Source organism: Sminthopsis crassicaudata, chromosome 6 (assembly GCF_048593235.1).
Source record: "Sminthopsis crassicaudata isolate SCR6 chromosome 6, ASM4859323v1, whole genome shotgun sequence".
NCBI classification, from domain to species: domain Eukaryota; kingdom Metazoa; phylum Chordata; class Mammalia; order Dasyuromorphia; family Dasyuridae; genus Sminthopsis; species Sminthopsis crassicaudata.
In genome coordinates, this window is record NC_133622.1 from 186,057,838 (window position 1) to 186,076,919 (window position 19,082).

Genomic DNA, 19,082 nt, shown 5'->3' on the forward strand with positions numbered 1-19,082 from the left:
AAAATAAGAGGATAAATTATCATCTCTAAGGTCTTTCCCTGTGTTTCTATGTTTTAAAAAAGTCAATGGACATGTTCTTTGCAGGAATATGACAGTAAATGTTTAACAAAGAATTTTCTAAAAAAATAAAATATATAGACATAAAAGGCACATTTTTAAGTTTAATGTTAACATTTTCTCCATCACTATCTTAAGCATAGACAATCAATAAAAACTACATCAAGTCATAATTTGTATACAAAAATATTCATAGCAGCTCTTTCTGTGGAGGTGAAGAATTGGAAACTGAGGGGGTGTCATCAACTGGAGAATGGCTGAATAAGTTGTAGTATTTGATTGTGATAGAATACTGTTTTGCCAAAAGAAATGATCAGCAAGATGGTTTCAGAAAAACCTAGGAATATTTATATAAACTAATGCAGAGTCAGGTAAAAAGAACTAGAGAAACTTTGTACACACTAAGAACAAATTTGGGTAATGATCTACTGTGAGTAACTTGGCTAAGCTGATCGATACAATGATACAAGACAATTCTAAGAGCTCAGATTGAAAAATGCTATCCATCCACAAAGAGAACTGATTGAGTCTGAATACAAATTAAAGCACAATCTTTTCAGTTTATTTTTCCTCTTTTTTTTTTTAACACAGGGCTAATATGGAAACATGTTTTTCATGATTTCAAATATATAATTTATATCACATTTATAGTCTTTTTGATGGGTAGAGGAGAAAATTTGAAACTCAAAATTTTAAAGAATGCTTTAAAAATAAACATTTAAAAAAAAGTCACTGACCCATGAACAAGTGACTGTGGAATATGAGTGGAAAAAAAATGAATCTCAGTCATCTAAATATTTTATCAAAATCACTGATAATAAGAGCAATGCAAGCCTGAGGCATCATCTCATATCATCATGGGATAATAGATCTGAAACTGGAAGAGGTCATCTTGCCTAGACTTCTTATTATATCTTGAAGAAATAGAAACCTAGAGGAATTAAGTGACTGGCCCAAAGTTACACAGCAAAGTGGAGCTTGAATTCAGTTCCTCTCTCTCCAAAACTAGTACTATACCAAGTTGAATAAAATTCAGTGCTGAAATAGTTGTGAGAAGAGAGCCATGTTAATTTATTGATAATGAAGCTGAGAATTGACCCCAAAGTTTTGAGAAATAATTACTAAATTTTTCATTTCTTTTCACTCAGAAGTTCTCTTATTGGGGATTAACTGCAAAAAAAGTTAATGCCAAAAGGAAAAGGACATTGTGTGGAAAGATATTCATAACAAGTAACAAAAAGCTGAACCAAAATGCATGCCTAATTCAAGGAGCCTAACTGAATGAGTGATATTAGATGGATGCAATGAAATGTTATAACTGAACAAGCAATAATAAGTATGAAAAATGAGATTTATATGACGATGCAAAGTCAAGAAAGCAAGAACCAAAGGGGATATAGATAGATAGATAGATAGATAGATAGATAGATAGATATAGATATAGATATATAGATATATATATATAGTAACTTCAGCAACAAAAAGACAGTATTACAAGCCATCAAACAAAATGGATGATGTTGGTAACACTCTATCAAACTTCAAGGCACTCATCCAACAATAAATAAACTACACAGGTAATAAGTGACATGTTCTATCAGTAGCAACCATGCTATAAGCAATCAGGGTCATATTTAATGTTTTTCAGAGAACGTATTTGAGGGAAATGTTATATGGATATTGATTAGTGACTCATATAAAAATAAAACACCTAATCAAAAATTAATAAATAAAATGTGTCAAATATACACAATACTCCAGATATTGCTTAACTAAAGCAGAGGAAAATGAGACTATAGTCCCTCCTATGCTAATATGTTGCTCTATTAACTCATACTTAATTTGCAGTTGATTAAAAACCTGACTCTGAATATGAATTTTCACCTAGCCACATCTGCCTCTATCTTCAACATAAAATTTTTGAATTCCAAGGATATAACTTTACATTAAATTAATTGAATTACATACAACCCCATTAAATTTCATCCTCCAAGGAATATGACATTTTTGAGAGTGACAAAGTTGAAACCCAATCAGGGAAAGCTGGAAGGTAGGCCAACTTCATGGATTCAAGTACAAAAATACTAATGGACTTAAAAGAAACCAAATGAAGCAAATTGTATCAGATGCTTTGTTAAATTCAGACTCTCCTTATTCTCCCACACAGTCTAATTTCTGCCTAGATTTACTTTTCCTAAATATTATTATCCTTTGGTTTCAATGCAGAGTTCAGGTCCAAATGTGATACCTCTCATCTTCTTAAGACCTTCTTAAAGCTTGGTTTCCATGTTTCTGGTAACTGAGTCCAAGCTCTCATGGTAATCATGCTATCTATCCTCTCCTAGAATGGGAGCTTTTATTTGTTCTCTAGTTCATAAAATCTCAACCAATATCATGTAAGACCCTTAGCTTAAGTTCATGACAGACCTCAGAGAAAATATCCCTTAGATCAATCATACTATAGTTAGACGTTGGGTTTTTTGGTAGGAGTTCAGAAAAGCAAGAGATCATTGGAGTATGGGTTCATGGGAAAGGTTTCCTCATAGCTACCCAGTTTTTAACCTTGAAATCATGCTTCGCTCTCCCGACTCCCTCAACCCAATCAACTGTCAAGATTTGTCCCTCCTCCCTCCACAACATCTCTGGCATTCTTTCTCTTTACTCAAATGGCCAGCATTCTCCTCGGGCCCTAATCATCTCATGCCAAGTATAACAGGAAGTAGATTGGGCTATGGTTCACAGACTACCAAGGAATTGGGCTAGCAGGAGCCATACTCTAGATCACAGTGAGGATGGACCTTCCAGAGAGGCACATAGCCCAATGTTACAAAATCTTACAGCAAATCCTTTTAAAAATTTTTATTAAAGCTTTTCATTTTTCAAAACATACACAGAGATGATTCTTCAACATTAACTCTTGCAAAATTTTGTGTTCCAATTTTCCCTCTCTTCCCCTATCTCCTCCCCTTGATGGTAAGTAGTCTAATATATGTTAAACATGGTAGAAATATATGTTAAATCTAATATATGCATACATATTTATACAATTATCTTCTGCACAAGAAAAATCAAATTGGAAAAAATGAGAAAGAAAATAAAATATAAACAAACAACAAAAAAGAGTGAAAATGCTATGTTGTGTTCCACACTCAGTTCCTATTCTCCTCTCTCTGGGTGTAGATGGCTCCCTTCATCACAGGATCATTGGAACTGGTCTGAATCATCTCATTGTTTAAGAGAGCCACGTGCATCAGAATTGATCATCGTATAATCTTGTCAGCAAATCCAATATTTAATACACACTTGGGAAATGTCAGAAGTCACACTGGAACTCAAGTGTTCCTGTTTACTAGACCAGCTCTTGTCTTGTATTTAATGGGAAGGTTTTAAGTGTTTATTGAATTCAGTTAATTATTTGAATGCAATGAAACTTGAGCTAAACTTTGAAAGATAGATTGGATAGATGAGAGGAAATGAAGAGGACATTCTACATGAGCAGAATTATGTTAGCAAGAAAGTAGAAGTACAGTAAATCAGATAGTTGATAATATCAGTCATGGAAGATGTAAGTAGCGTGGTTTCAGAGTTTAACCGGATTTCATCCACCTGTATTGTCAGCATGGTCCAGAGAAGACCAGAGCTGGGGATTAACAATGTTTTCCTTTAACAGATGGAGCCTCTGCTCCTGAGCACTGACCACATTTTAGGGCAGATGGGAAGGTGCCCCCTCTCCTTATGAATCCATAGCTCTCTGAATGTCCTTTTCTTCACAATTTATGACTTCTCCCTGTTTTGGGTCCTTTAGACATATGTTTGGAGTCAACTCAATGGACTCAGAAGTAATAAACTGGTCCCCCATGTGTTCATAGTCCTGAGATCTCCAATCCTGTCCAAGATGGTTCCAATGATACCATGCTGCTCAATGACCTTTATTTGGTTATCTGACTTACATATATCTTCAGCCAATTTATTAATCCAGCCCACCTCTATGTGACCTGTTATATTCTCCATCAATGAAATGATTGGGCTTAATTATTTCTCCTGGGCTGCAAGAGGACATGAAAGTTGTGTCCCTGTCATTTGGAAGTGATAAATGCTGTGTTTTCCCCCTTTCTTTCTTTCTATCCCTCATCTCTCCCCTTAATTGTTCAGATACATGGTCTTGGCTTCTGATGTCAACAGATGCTCTTCCACCAAAGGAGGCGGGCTAGGCTAATAGCTAAGGTTTGTTATCCTGGCAGATGGAAACACTGGCAGAGAGCCAGAGGAGTATGTCTGATAACTGTTAGACTGGGCCTTGGGCCACAGCAGGTCAGGGAGACAGAGCTGTGAGCCAGAACTGAGAAACCTGCAGAAAAAACTAGGGAAAGGGGGAAAGGAGCCAGACAAAAGGATGGTCCAAACCCAAGAAATACATAGAAATAAAGAGTCAAATTGGAAAAGTAGGTCAAAATCAAGTAATCAGAAATAAACATGGTTCCTTCTGTTTATAAAATATTAGGTTCTAGGTTCTAGATTTTGTATTTGGATATTAATGTTGTTCTTGTGAGATTTAAAATTTTAAGTTTCATAATAATCAAAATTACTTATTTTATTTTATGCTTTCTCTAGCCTCTGTTTAAGAATTTTTCTTTAGAGACATATATTTGAAAGATATCTCCATCCATTTTCCCCTATTTTTTAAGGGCAGGACCTTTTATAATTAAGTAAAAGATCTTTTTGTACCTTTTTGTGCTATATGGTATAAGATAGTAGGGCTTAAACCTTTGTCCTCTGGAAAAGTTATTAAAACTTGAAACTGTACTGAGATTTTTGAGATACCCATATGTCAACTACCGATTAGTTGTTTTTGTTGTATTGTTTCCACTTTTCCCCCTAACTTTCCTGTTCCTACTTCTAAGACTGAGGTTATTCTAGAGAAAATGTTTAAAATTAGATCAACTGCATCCATTACAAGTTAATGCAAACAGTCCAACTATAACTAAGCTCTCACCACAACAAGGCAAGTATTAATTCATTCTCTTGCAGATCTTCCAGAATAACTGCTACAAATCTTTTCTCTCTCATTTCTTCATCTTCACCCTCATTCTCTTCAGCATAATAAAGACATCTCTCGTCAACGCCATCACTTCTCATCCTCTATATCTTAAAAACTCAGTAGGTTTTCCTTTCCTTTATTCTAGTTCTCCTCCTGGTGCCAGTAGATGAGGGGGAACTCCTCATTTTTAAAGCTAGCCCCTAGATAGACATTGTGCCCTAACTCCCAACTCTTACAGGGACATTCTCCATTAATCTTTCCCCTTGTCTCATTTCTAATTTCTTCTTTTCCCCTGATTTTTTTCTTTTTACCTACATTTATATTCAAGTCTTGTTTGTCTTCAAACAAATAAAAACAATTCTTGCAATTGCCATCTGAAACCTTTATGCAATCATGACAGATGATGCTGCAGAATAGATATTTTCACTATATTTATCTTGGAGTCCTGTTCAGATCTGTACTATAAATGACAGCCTCGGCATAGAAAGGAATTTTAGAGATAATCTATTCCAATTTACTAGAACAACTAGGTCAACCCAAGATTGGGCCTGGAGTAAGGAAGTCATTTTTTGAAAGTTCAAATCTGTCTTCAAACTCTTACTAGCTTTGGGACCCTGGGCAAGTCAATTAACCCAGTTTACCTCAGTTTCCGAATTCAAAAGATGAGTTGGCGAAAGAAATAATAAATGATTCAAATACTTTTGGGAAAACTCCAAATTGTGCCATGAAGAGTTAGACATGATTGTAAAATGACAAATTCCAATTTACCACTGAATGGGAAAAATCCTATTCATAATGTCAATAATAGATAATTATTTACCTTCTTGAATACTTCCAGTAATAAGGTATTTTCTACCTAAAAATAGCTAGTTCAAATTTTAAACTGCCTTCATTATTTTTTAAATCTTTATAGTCAGTTTAAGTCAGTCTTCTTGGAATTTTAATCCTTGTTCCTAAATCATAGGATTATAGCTTTTGTGTTGAAAGGGGTCTTAGAGATAAATTAGTTCAAACTTGTTTTTGTTTAGTTGAAGAAACTGAAGCTTGGGGTTAAGTGACTTGTCTGCAAGTCATACACGTGGATCTTCTCACTCCAAAACCTGTTTGTTAGACTGCACCACCAGAAATTGTTTTGGGAGAAATACATTTCTCTGTTCTCCTACAAATTTAATCCTTCTGAAAGATTCCCACACATGCAAAATGTTTGTGGCAGCCCTTTTTGTAATGGCAAGAAACTGGAACTGAGTGGAAGCCCATCAGTTGGATAATGGATGAATAAATTATGGTATATGAATGTTATAGAATATTATTTTTCTTTAGGAAAACAATCAGCAGGATGATTTCAGAGAGTCCTGGAGAGATTTACATGAACTGATGCTGAGTGAAGTAAACAGAACCAGGAGACCATTGTACATGTTAATAACAAGATTTTATGATGATCAATTCTGATGGATGTGGCCCTTTTCAACAATGAGATGATTCAGGCCAGTTTCAATGGTCTTGTGATGAAGAAAACCATCTATACCCAAGAGAAAGGACTCATTGTGGATCACAACATAGTATTTTCATTTTGTGTTGTTTGTTTGCATTTTTTCCTTTTGATCTGATTTTCCTTGTGCAGCACGATAATTTTAGGAATATGTATAGAAGAATTTCACATGTTTAACACATATTAGATTTCTTCCCATCTAGGGGAAGGGGATCAAGAGAAGGAAATTAGGAACACAAGATTTTGCAAGGGGCAGTGTTGAAACATTATCCATACATGTTTTGAAAATAAAAAAACTTTTAAAAAAAACAAATTTAATCCTTATTTCCTTATGATAGTTCTTTAAATATTTGACAGTAAAGATTATACCCCCCCTTAAATCTCCTCTTCTCTTAGTTAAACAACCCCAGTTTTTTCATCTATTATTAGCATGGCATGGCTTAAAAACTTCTCATCATCCCGATCTCCTCTGGACCTGATCCAGTTGCCCAATGTCCTTCCAAAAATGTGGGTCCAGAACTGGACATCCTACTAAGGAGTTGGCTCTTTTGCAACCATCCACATATGGTTCCTCATTCCATGAATGACTTTTGGGTCTGGTTTGAAATGCCTGAGTTGGCTACTGAGAAGGGTCAGGGTACAGAAAACCCAAATGGATTTTATGTATTTGCTTCACAGGCTCCCTCTGGAAGCCTTCAAAGGTCCAAGTAACTGAGTCATGGTGGTGAGGGGGAGGGGGTTGGCTCTCTCTCAGAAAACAACCTCTGGGAAAAAATGCCCCATATTATACATGAAAGTGATGGGGACGAGGCAGTGATCTTCATTGGAAAGAGCTCTGAATCTTGGAAGAAGAGGATCCTGGTTCAATTCCTGGGTCTGACTACTTGCATGAATTTAAGTGAGTTACTTAACAGCTCTAAACCTCAATTTTCTTATTTATAAAATGAGGAAGATGAACCAAAGAAAAGATTTCAAAGGTCCTTTATCTATGATCCCATAATTCTATGATTGGATCCAATTCTAATTCTTACTATATGAACTTGGACAGGTCAAAGCTTGAGGCCTCTATTTCCTCATTTGCAAAATGGAGGACTTCCAAAGTTCAACCTTTCAGGTCAATAATGTGTGGTCTTCTACAACATAGCATTTCACTCTTTCTGTTGTTTTTTGCCTGCATTTTGTTTTCTTTCTCAGGTATGGTTGTTTTTTCCTTCTTGATTCGATTTTTCTTGTACAGCAAGGTAACTGTATAAATATACTGAATTTAGCATATATTTTAACATATTTAACATGTATTAGACTACATGCCATCTAGGGGAGGGGGTGGGGAAAGGAGGGGAAATTTTGGAACAGAAGGTTTTGCAAGGATCAATGTTGAAAAATTACCCATGCATATGTTTTGTAAATAAAAAGTTTTAATAAAATAAAAATTTAAAAAAGAAAAAATAATAATCTATGATCTTCAAAGAATGATTAAAGGAAACACTTGTGTAGTACTTTAATTTTTAAAGTGATTGCCTCACAATTCCAATTAGTAAAAGGAGGATGATAAAACTGGAAAGGAGTCTTAAAACACACACATATCATAGCCAGAAAGGGACTTACCAGAGTTTCATAGAAATGTCAGAAGGGCTGTCAGAATCTGATAAACTATCTAGTCCACGTCCCTTATTTCACAGAGCAGGAAACTGAAACCCAGAGGAATTAAGAATTATATTCAACACCCAGAGAAGGAACACTGGGAAGTGAATATAAATTGTTAGCACTGCTGTCTATCTACCCAGGTTACTTATACCTTCCGAATCTAATACTTAATGTGCAACAAGAAAATGGTATTTACACACATATATTGTATCTGGGTTTTATTGTAACACATATAAAATGTATGGGATTGCCTGTCATCGGGGGGAGGGAGTGGAGGAAGGGGGGAGATAATTTGGAAAAATGAATACAAGGGATAATATTATAAAAAAAAAGATAATTGTATAAATATGTTTACATATATTGAATATTGTATAGCATATATTGGATTGCTTACTATCTAGGAGAGAGGGTGGGGGAAGGAGGGGAAAATTTGGAACACAAGGCTATGCAACTGTCAATGTTAAAAAATAATGCATGCATATTTTTTGAAAATAAAAAGTTTTTAAAAAATTATATTTAAGATAATACATCCACTATTGGAATTTGTTGTTCAGGCATTTTCAATCATATCCAATTCTCTGTGACTCCATTTGTGATTTTCTTAGTAAAGATATTGCAGTGGTTTGGCATTCCCTTTTCTAGCTCATTTTACAGATAGGAAAACTGAGGCAAACAAGGTTAATGACTTGCCAGATTTGAACTGTGATGAAACTTTCTGACACCACCTAAATGCCTTCTCCTAGAATTAGACTCCAGCTATACTGACTTTTTTTTTTTTTGAGAGGCAATTGGGGTCAAGTGACTTAACCAGGTCACATAGCTAGAAAGTGGTAAGTGTCTGAGGTTGAATTTAAACTTAGATCCTCCCAACTGCAGGGCCAGTGCTCTATCCACAATGCCATCTAACTGTCCCTATCCTGACTCTTAACTTCATCAAATGGATTCATAAATGCAAATCACTCTGCAATCATTTGAATTTTTGTAGATATTAGCTATTTTTACTATTATAATCAAAATAATTATTATTATATCTCAGGGATCTTTGACATGATACTAGACTTATCTCTCTAATAGATTATTAACATTAACTGGTCCAGAAGGATCACAGGGACGGCCAACCATGAAGAACCTGATTCAGGATGGATTTTTTCCAAAGGGGTAGAAATTGTATTATGGGACTGATGCTTATTTTCATAAAGCTCATATGAAAGAGAGTGGTTTGTTTGTGTTGTGAATTTCTTTTAATCCATTTTGTATTCATGAAGGGTTGAATTTGATTTAACAACTAATATATTGTGGCCTGTGCCTTGATAAGAGAGCACAGCAGCCAGAGTAAAACTGTGGGTTAGTAAATGGCTTTCATTATTCCACCACTAACCACTAATAAAACCTCCTTAGGAGAAAACACAGTATGCTCCATCTTTTGGGCTGGGAAAGCAGACGCCAGAATGGCATGAGAGTCCAGAGGTTTTTGCTTTGGGGTATAAAATAGAATCATGGATCTGAGAGCAAGAAGATTCCTTAAAAATCACCCCGGTCCAACTCCCTTATTTTATGGGGTGGGAAATGAGAGGGAAATAAATAATGAGTGGGAAATAAAGGAAAGGGAAAATTATTTCTCTAGCATCAGATCTGAGATTCAAGTCTAGATCCTATTCCAAAGCAGAGAATGTTAGAGCTGGAAAGAGCTTGAAAAATGTGAATGTTCACATGAGAGCCGTAATTTCCTCTGTGATGCTCATTTTAGAGATGGGAAAACCAAGACCCTAACAAGAAAATGATTTACTCAGTCTTTGGGTCATATCATCTGCTTGCAGATTTAGTAATACCCCCCCCCCCGTTCTAATCAGGACTTTAATAGCATTTCTCATTGCTTTCCCCTCCAACTCCTAACTGCTGGTGCTTTCCCTCTAAGAATACCTAAGAAATTTATCTGATAATGAAATTATGTATTTAAGAGAATTAGAAAATTATACAGAATAGATTTACAGTTTTATATGCAATCATTTTTTTCTATTCTATGTTATGGAAATCCTTGTTTTATCTCATAAATTAAAATGTAAATGAAGAAAAATTCTAAAAGAAAAATAATAAATGTATTTTTCCATTAAGAAAAAAGAATATTTCCAATTTACCCTGGACATATCATAGATGTTTGCACTTGTCTTCCTCATTAGAATGTGAGCCCATGAGTTAAAAAGACTGTTTTTGAGTAAATTTATATTACCAATGCTTAGCATAGTGCCTGGAATATAGTAAAGTGTTTAATAATGTTCGCTGACTATTTGTTAGTTTAAATAATAATTTTACATAGAACTATATTTACACATTTATTATATGTACATATTTATATAATAGAAAACTATATGTATATATTTTTATTAAATATACATATTCAACTATATTTCTGTTATACATGAGCATTTTGCAAAATACATGCATGTGTATATTCATGTATGGTTGTATTTACCAGGTTATAATATGTGTCTATTATATACATGGATGTTTCTATATGCATGTATTTACCAGGTTATATGTCTATTATACACATATATGTCTAGTGTTTCAACATTTGAATGATCAAATTTGATCCTTATAATATAGTCTTATGAGATCAACAAGTACCTCAGCATTCTCCTCATTTTATGCATACAGTACCTGAATTTCACAGAGATAAAGTGGTTTACTCAGCTAATCACTGACAAAACTAGACAAAAGCCAAATTATGGAATCCAAGATATAGATATGCATAACTCTTGCAACTATATCACATTGCCTTAGTATGCTTAGGAATGTCCTCTTTTCATTATACCTAATACCTCAGAAATTACTAAATTTCTTTACAATCTATCTTTTCAGAACTCCATTTTGAATCAAAAAATGTCTGCATTTTTATGGGGTCTTATGCATGATAGTTTTTATGGATGATTTGAGTTTAGTCATTCACATTAGAAAAATAAAGCAGATAATTCATTTTAGAATATAGTAGAAAGTGCACAACAAAGAGCAAAAGAAAACCTATAAGGAAGTAAAGAAAAGATGGGCAATTCTAAATGGGTTATGTTGTGCACAGGATAATATTTTTTTGCTTTTTCTATTTTCTTGTTTTTATTTTCTTTATTTTCTTTTTTAAATTTTAAATAAAGACATTTTAAAAAGCAAATATAAAAGTGTACAATATTAAAAGAACTATAGGAAAATATACTAAGCTTAACATTAGAAGGACTGGAAATTAAGAATAACTCAAAGGAAAAAGCTGCCATTTGTAACAATGCATTTTTTTAATCTAAAAGACAAGTAAAATAGATAATAGAATTTAAAATGTCATTTCAAAGTAAAATTATAATATTTTAAAAATTTTAAAAAGGATATATCTTACCCAGATGATGACATGAAGTTAGATCAACATCCATCCAATTATCTATCAATACATTCATGTTGGAGAAATGCTGCACTAGACAAAAAGTTAAGCCAGAAGTGAACAGCTGGAAGAGATCAGACTGGATTGCATTTGAAAGATTAAATCACTTTTTTCAATACTAATATTCTATACAATTGTGAATTATGAAACATCATGATCTCCAAAGAATCTGAAGTATAGGTGACCCAATGGATAACATAGAGATGCATAGTGAATGGGAGCAGACTGAAGCTCTTTATTAAGGATTTTTGGTCCAAGGAGTGATATAAAAGACATCATTAAGGATGCATATGAAAGAAAAGTGGGACAACTGCATAGGAAGGATGAGGAAGAGCCTATGGCAAGTATTAAAATTGCACGGATATCTACAAAATATTCAAAGGCACAATTAGTAATGGGAGCTAGCATTTATATAGCATTCTAAGGTTTGCAAAGAAGCTATCTATGTCTATATAAAGAGATATAGATATAGATATAGATATAGATATATACTATCTGATAATGTACTTGACATTCACAATAACCTTACAAAGTAGGATATTATTATTCCCATTTTATAGATGACATAATTGAGGCTTAGAAAGGTTATGACTTGCTATGGGTCACGCAACTAATTGATCTCTGAGGCAGAAGCTGAACTCAGATATTTCTGACTCTGGGTCCACGTATTCTATCAGGGTATCATCTGGTGGTCTCACAGAAAATAACCTCCAGCATAATGGGACAGCTCTTTTAAAGAGCATATTGATTTATTCAAGACAATTGTGATAGGTCAAAACAGATTGGTAAGAGTATAAGATGTCAGAGGTAGTTAAACATGGATGAGAAGTTCAAGAACTGGAATGTATAGGGACTTGAGGATTTGCATAAAAGGAATGGTTAAGCCAATTAACTAACTTGGCAAAAGCCATAGGGACACACAACCACACATTTAGAGCTGCCAGCTATCTAAGGGTCCATTTAGTGCAGATTTTTCATTTTATAGACTAAAAAACAGAGAACCTCAAATGAAATAATATCTGTCATCTGAATGTAATCTAGCTAAGTTCTAAGTGGCTCATTTTCAGAGAATCGAGTATCAGTGATAGATTTTTTTTTTTTTTTGGTCAAAGCAGCTTTATATGTATGATGAGATTTATGTACATATGGTTATTGTGGGGATAAAATAATATTTATCAAGCATTTGTCAAACCTTAAAACACTATAAAATTGTGTCTGTTATTAAGAAATTAATTCAATTCCAGTTTTTTCAGAATAATCAGATAATTCAGCCCAGGTTAGGAATCACCATGATTCTTTTTTCAATATACTCTGCATCCTCAAATTACTGCATGAGATCTTCTTGTAATAAATTAGTGTAGCAGAATGAAGAAGAGGAAAGAAGAAAAAAAGCCCAAAGTCCTCTATCATTCATAAATATCCTGTCACCGATAGGCAGATTGGACAATTAGCAACATGTCAGATAACAGCATTATAACAACCAAATTAAAAACCTCACTGGCTGGTGTTCTACTGAAACAGCCTATGATATTAGAAGGAAGGGAATGAGAAGTCTTTGTCTCTCTGCTTTTCTGTGCCCCCAGAACGATTTAATTATCCTGATTCAAAATATTGAGGAATTGATCCAGAAGAAATGTAAGAAAGAATGAAGATAGAATTCAACAAAGCTAGGACTAAATATAATCAGTGGCTTGGAGTTTTGCCTCTGGTCTTAGGCTATAATTAGATGTGATGCTGAATGATTCAATATTAGATTGGATTATGAATTGTACAAGTAGGGGGGAGACTAAAATATAATGCTCTCAGGTCCCCAGTCCAGGCTTACACAGGCATATAAACTGGTAACCAAGTGGGAGGTGACACATAGTCTTGAAGAGACAGAAACTAGATAGAGAGATGTATACTGCAAAGGACAGGGTCTTAAGGTGGAAGCTGAGAGACTTCAATTCTGATCTCAGCTCTGCTACTGACTGAATTCCTTCTCTGGGTCTGAATTTCTTGACAAAATGGGATTATGTCATCTCTAGGGTCTCTTTCAGTTCTGATAAAGTATCTTCCTAGATCCTTCCGAGTTCTGATGTTCTAAACATTAATATGCATATCTTTCTTCCAGTTTAATTTTCTAACTTCAGAAGATCTTCAAAGCCCTCGTGTCTCAAAGTCTTTTCTTGGGCTAACGATTTACATTCTGTGTTCTAGTTGTTACAAGTTCTTATTGTCCCAAGGTTCCATCCAGTTCTGCTATTCATTTATTTTGGTCATGTTTGAATCTTCATGACCCCCACTGGGTTTGTCTTGCAAACACAATGGAGAAGTTTTCCATTTCCTTCTTCAGACCACTTAACCCAAACAGGGCTAAGTGATTTGCCCAGGGTCACCCAGCTAGTAAGTGAGGTTGGATTTGAACCTAATGAAAATGAATCTTCCTGATTCAAAACCCGATGTTGTATCTATTGCAACACTTAGCTGCCTCAGCTCTAACAATTTATTTTCTGTGGTCTAATCTCTCTTCCAGATAGTCTATGTTCAAAGCTACTATATAGCTTTAATGTTCAATATCCTTTTATCTAAGGTCTCTTCCAATTCTGACATTTTAATTTCAGTTAAATTTTATTCTAATTCTGATATTTAAGTTATAATTATTAAGAAAAGAGGGGAGGCTACCCATTTCATTAAAATGTCCTGACCAAGCTGTCTACTTTTGAATGCACCACTACCAAAAATAATTAAGAAAAAAAATTCTATGATGTGTAACTTTCTACTTATGACTACAAACATGGTGTTCATCTATACTACAGTGATTTGGTAGAACTATAGCTTTTTCAGTGTGTTAACCTAGTTCACTCTATTCATTTGTAATAATTATTTAGTAATTCATCCTTTCTAAAATGTCCTCAAATATTTTTTCCTCTTTTCTCTTTGAGCCAACTCTGATGAGAGTAAGATTCACTCAATGTTCCTCCCCCTCTCTGAATTCCCTTAGATATGATAGGTTTTCTTTGCCTCTTCATGGAATGTAGTTTCCCTCTTTTTATCTCCCCTTTTCCCTTTTTCTGACGCTATCCCCTTTCTATTTCTACTTCACCTTTTTATGTTATAGCAGTAAAATCAAATTATACATGTGGTCTTTATGTATATACAGTTCTCAAGAGTTCCTTTTACCTTTTGTTCCTCTTTTCTCTCACAATTGTCAGGTGAGATTATCCAGAATATATTATCCCCATTTTATAAAGGTGAAAGAGGTGAATATCATATAAATGATATTGGGTTCTGCTAGGATTAGAAGTCATTCCTTAAGTTCAAATGTTCTTTCCAATAAACAGTATTCCCTCTTACAGAATCTCATTTGGTACTAGAATGTAAATCTACAAATTCCATTCTTCCAAGTAAGGAACAGAAAGAAACCCAGAAGTAAGAAGATAGATAAGAGAGAGGGGGAGAAAGAGAGAGAGACTTTAGAGATCACCTAGTTCAACTTCTTCATTTGATAAATGAGGGAATATAAACCTAGAAATCATATGCCTATTTAGTGGTAAAATACCAGAATGCACAGATTTTGAGAGTAAACTATTTAATCCAAACCATTGCTCAATGTAGGAATGTTTTGAGAAACTCCAGTGACCAAAAAAAATTACCTCAAGAAACAGTTCATTAATTTTTTAATTAATTTAACTTAGATTTTAAAATAATTTTAATTTGAACACCAGCCTGAGTTCAAATGTGGTCTCAGTCACTTAACACTTCCTGACTAACTTCCTTAGGCAAGTTACTTAAACTCAATTGCTTCAGCAAAATAATAATAATAATAATAATAATTTAAACAACTTCATTTAAAGGAAATTTTTCCTTTAATTGTTAGGAAATTGCTCTTTTACTACATGTGTGATTGGGCAACCTTTTTAAGCATCTATAAAATGGGAATAATAATTGTAAGGAGAAGATTAATCTATAGTGAGGCAGGATAAAAGTCACTAGTTCCATTCTGTCCTTTCTAGTTTTACTAAAGTGAAACTTTAAATTAATTTTCATAGCCTTAATATAGAAGTCACAGACATAATGGAATTTGAAGGCGATGTACTCACTCCATCTCAAGGAGCAGGCTCAGCTCAAGGTGCTCTCCATGGGGATTTTGTAGTAATAGATTTTGAAATAATGACTTCTTTTTTTTTTTCCTTTCCTCTTTCTTCTTCTTGTTCATTCTGCTGAGCAGATATAACTAAGTCAGAATCAAAATTCTCAAAAACTACTGAAATCATGAGCTGATCACCCATATACAAAAAGAATTGTACACTTTGGGGGAATAGCTGTAATTCAGAATCAGCAGGTAACTGCAGCAATTTAGCAAGAGAACCAACAAATGACAGGGATGCAAGGAGACAATTGAAATAGCTATAGTCATAGCTCAGCAGAGACAGAGGCTCAATAAAGAAAATCACCAGACCAACAAATGACAATAGCTCTGTGGGAAAAGGGTAAGTTATAGTTTCAAAACCAGATGGGTATCCCATCTGAGACCTACCCAGAAATCATCAGGTGTCCAAGCTACAAAGAAGTGTAAAAAAAATTGTCTCTTCTCTCAAAGGGCTAACAGTCTACTCTAATGGGATAAGTGGTCCTGATCAAAAATAATGGTTATATATTATATAAAAGCTGGTTACCAAGATCAAACAATGGGAGATCCCTAATTAGAACTTGTACTGTTTCTACCATATTGGTGCCCTAAGTCTGACCTCCTAATACCTATAAGGCAAGTAGCTACCTACAAAGACCTCATATGGTGGATAGAATATTAAATATGAAGTCAGGAAGACTCATCTTCCTGAGTTCAAATATGGCTTATGACACTTACTGTGTGGCCTTTGTAAGTCACTTAGCCTATTTGCCTCATTTTCCTTGTATTACACAATGAACTAGAGAAGGAAATGATGAACCACTTTCCTCCCCCCAAAGAAATAAACCCTAAATGGGTCATGAAAAGTAGAATATGACTGAAAACAATTGAACAACAACACACCTCAATTTCCTCTTCTGAAAAATTTGAATAATAATAACCCTCTACCTCACAGAATATATGTAATGAAATTATTTGGAAACCTTAATGTATCAGTCTCAAAAAAGCTAAATTATTATTATTTTTTTTCTTTAGGTCATACTGAATTGGGGAAGGAGAAATGAGATATCAGAGTAATAGAGGTTCAGAGATTGACAAATGCTTCTAGCAGGATAATTTGGCAAAAATGTTACAGGCTTGGGCAAACAAAGCCAATAAAACTTGAATAAAATATGAATCAATTATGGATTGATTCATAATTTTTTCTATTAGTCTAAGGCTGCTAAATTATATATGTAGAAAAGAAAATGGTCATTTATGGCACATAAACAAGACACCCTTGGCTTTCTTATAATTATCCTCATTCTCTAATGTTAATTTCCAGCCATAAGGTATTCTTTACAAGAACTAAGTGAGGCTTGTTGTGAAATATCCAAATGTTGGTGACTGTCACTAAAAGTTGGTAGTCTGAATGACTAACATGCTCTCCTGGAAAAAGGATTGAACTGAGAATTAAGGAGATTTCTAGTACCCACGTGACTCTGATCCAATCACTTCTTCCCCCTACCTCAGTCTTTGTTTCCTCTTCTGTAAAATGAGAGAGAAAATGGTCAGAATTTTTAAATTAAATATGTAGTATTCATGCTACACATACATTTTTGTGGAATGGATTAAGATTATAATTTAGCTTAATTCTTACATTTATTGGTCACACTAAGTTATTGTCCAGGTGCTGCAGGGCTTGGTACTTAAAGATTTCTCCTGAAGGCATCTACGTTTCATTAGTTCCCAAACCCATGATGGATGCCGATTCTTAGGTTTTTGTGGCTCCCACCTACCACATGTAGAATGGGGGGAAAAAAGAAAAAAGAAAAAGAAGGCCAAGAAATGAGGCTCACTTCTTAGTGAGCTTATGGCTTTAGAGAAGGAAAAAAGTCCTAAGGCAGTCCCTTTTACATGAACAAAAGAACCACTAAATTTCCCCCCAGGCACAAATAGAGTAAAAAGAAAGTAGCTGAAGTTGATAGGCCTTTTTAAAGACCTCCAACATTTCCACCCATTCAACCAATCAAAAATAGGTCCTTTCAAATACATAATTAGCCAATCAGATTCAGTTAAAGAATGTCCATACTTTCTGCCCAGTCCCTCCAAGGTATTTCCTTTACAAATTACCCCAATTTTCCCTAAAGCTGCTCCCTAGATTCCTTGACATAGAGAAGTTGCAATAGACAACTAAGCAAATGGGATCTGTACATTCATCTGCTCCCTTATTACAAAGGATGGCTAAGGTTGCTTCCAAAACATTCTGTGTTCTAATGCCCATTTGGATTCTAATTTTCTTTGTCTAAAGCTTCTATAATCTTAAAATGTATAACTTTTTGCAGACAACTTTTCTCTGCTGTTGCCCCCTCATCTATAAAATGAAAGGTAGTGATAAAAGCACTTGATTTGGAATGAGAGCTCCTGGGCTTTAGTTCAAGTTCCACAGCTCATTGTCTACTTAAGGCAAATCATTGAATCACTCAGCCTCAGTTTCCTTATCTATAAAATTAAGATAAAAATACTTGTACCACATACTTTATAGGATTGTATAAGGATTATGGAATCAGAGAAAAAAATTTTTAAGTATTCTTCAATCTGTATTCAAAGTTCATCAGTTTTCTCTCTGGAGGTAGATAGCATTTTTTATCATTAGTCCTTTGATAGTGTCTTTTTAATTATTATAGCTTTTTTATTTACAAAACATATGCATGGGTAATTTTTTCAATTTTTACCCTTGCAAAACCTTCTGTTCCAAATTCCCCCCTCCTTCCCCAACCCCCCAGCTGGCAGGTAGTCCAATACATGTTGAATATGTTAAAATATATGTTAAATCCAACATATATATATATGTATATGCAGTTATCTTGCCGCACAAGAAAAAATCGGATCTAGAAAGAAAAAAAAAAACCTGAGAAGGGAAACAAAAATGAAAGCAAACAACAACAGAGATAGTGAGAATGCTATGTTGTGGTCCACACTCAATTTCCACAGTTCTCTCTCTGGGTGTAGATGGCTCTCTTCATTACTGAACAATTGGAACTAGTTTGAATCATCTTATTGTTGAAGAGAGCCACATCCATCAGAATTGATCATTGTATAGTCTTCTTGTTGCCATGTACAATGATCTCCTGGTTCTGCTCATTTCACTTAGCATCCGTTCATGTAAGTCTCTCCAGGCCTCTCTAAAATCATCCTGTTGGTCATTTCTTACAGAACAATAATATTCCATAACATTCATATACCATAACTTATTCAGCCATTCCCTAATTGATGGGCATTCACTCAGTTTCCAGTTTCTGGCCACTACAAAAAGGGCTGCCATAAACATTTTTGCACATAT

The 19,082-nt window shown here is 34.4% G+C and overlaps 1 long non-coding RNA gene across 1 annotated transcript in view; it reads right to left on the minus strand.

Annotated features, from left to right (window-relative positions):
• Positions 1 to 15,934, minus strand: part of LOC141545963 (uncharacterized) — a 29,370-nt gene extending 13,436 nt beyond the window's left edge. Inside the window, exons 1-3 of the long non-coding RNA XR_012483193.1 lie at positions 15,732 to 15,934; positions 11,608 to 11,677; positions 8,190 to 8,272 (exon numbers count right to left, since the gene is read on the minus strand). This is a non-coding gene — a long non-coding RNA (uncharacterized LOC141545963). The remainder of the gene's footprint in view (positions 1 to 8,189; positions 8,273 to 11,607; positions 11,678 to 15,731) is intronic.
• Positions 15,935 to 19,082: the final 3,148 nt, after the last annotated feature.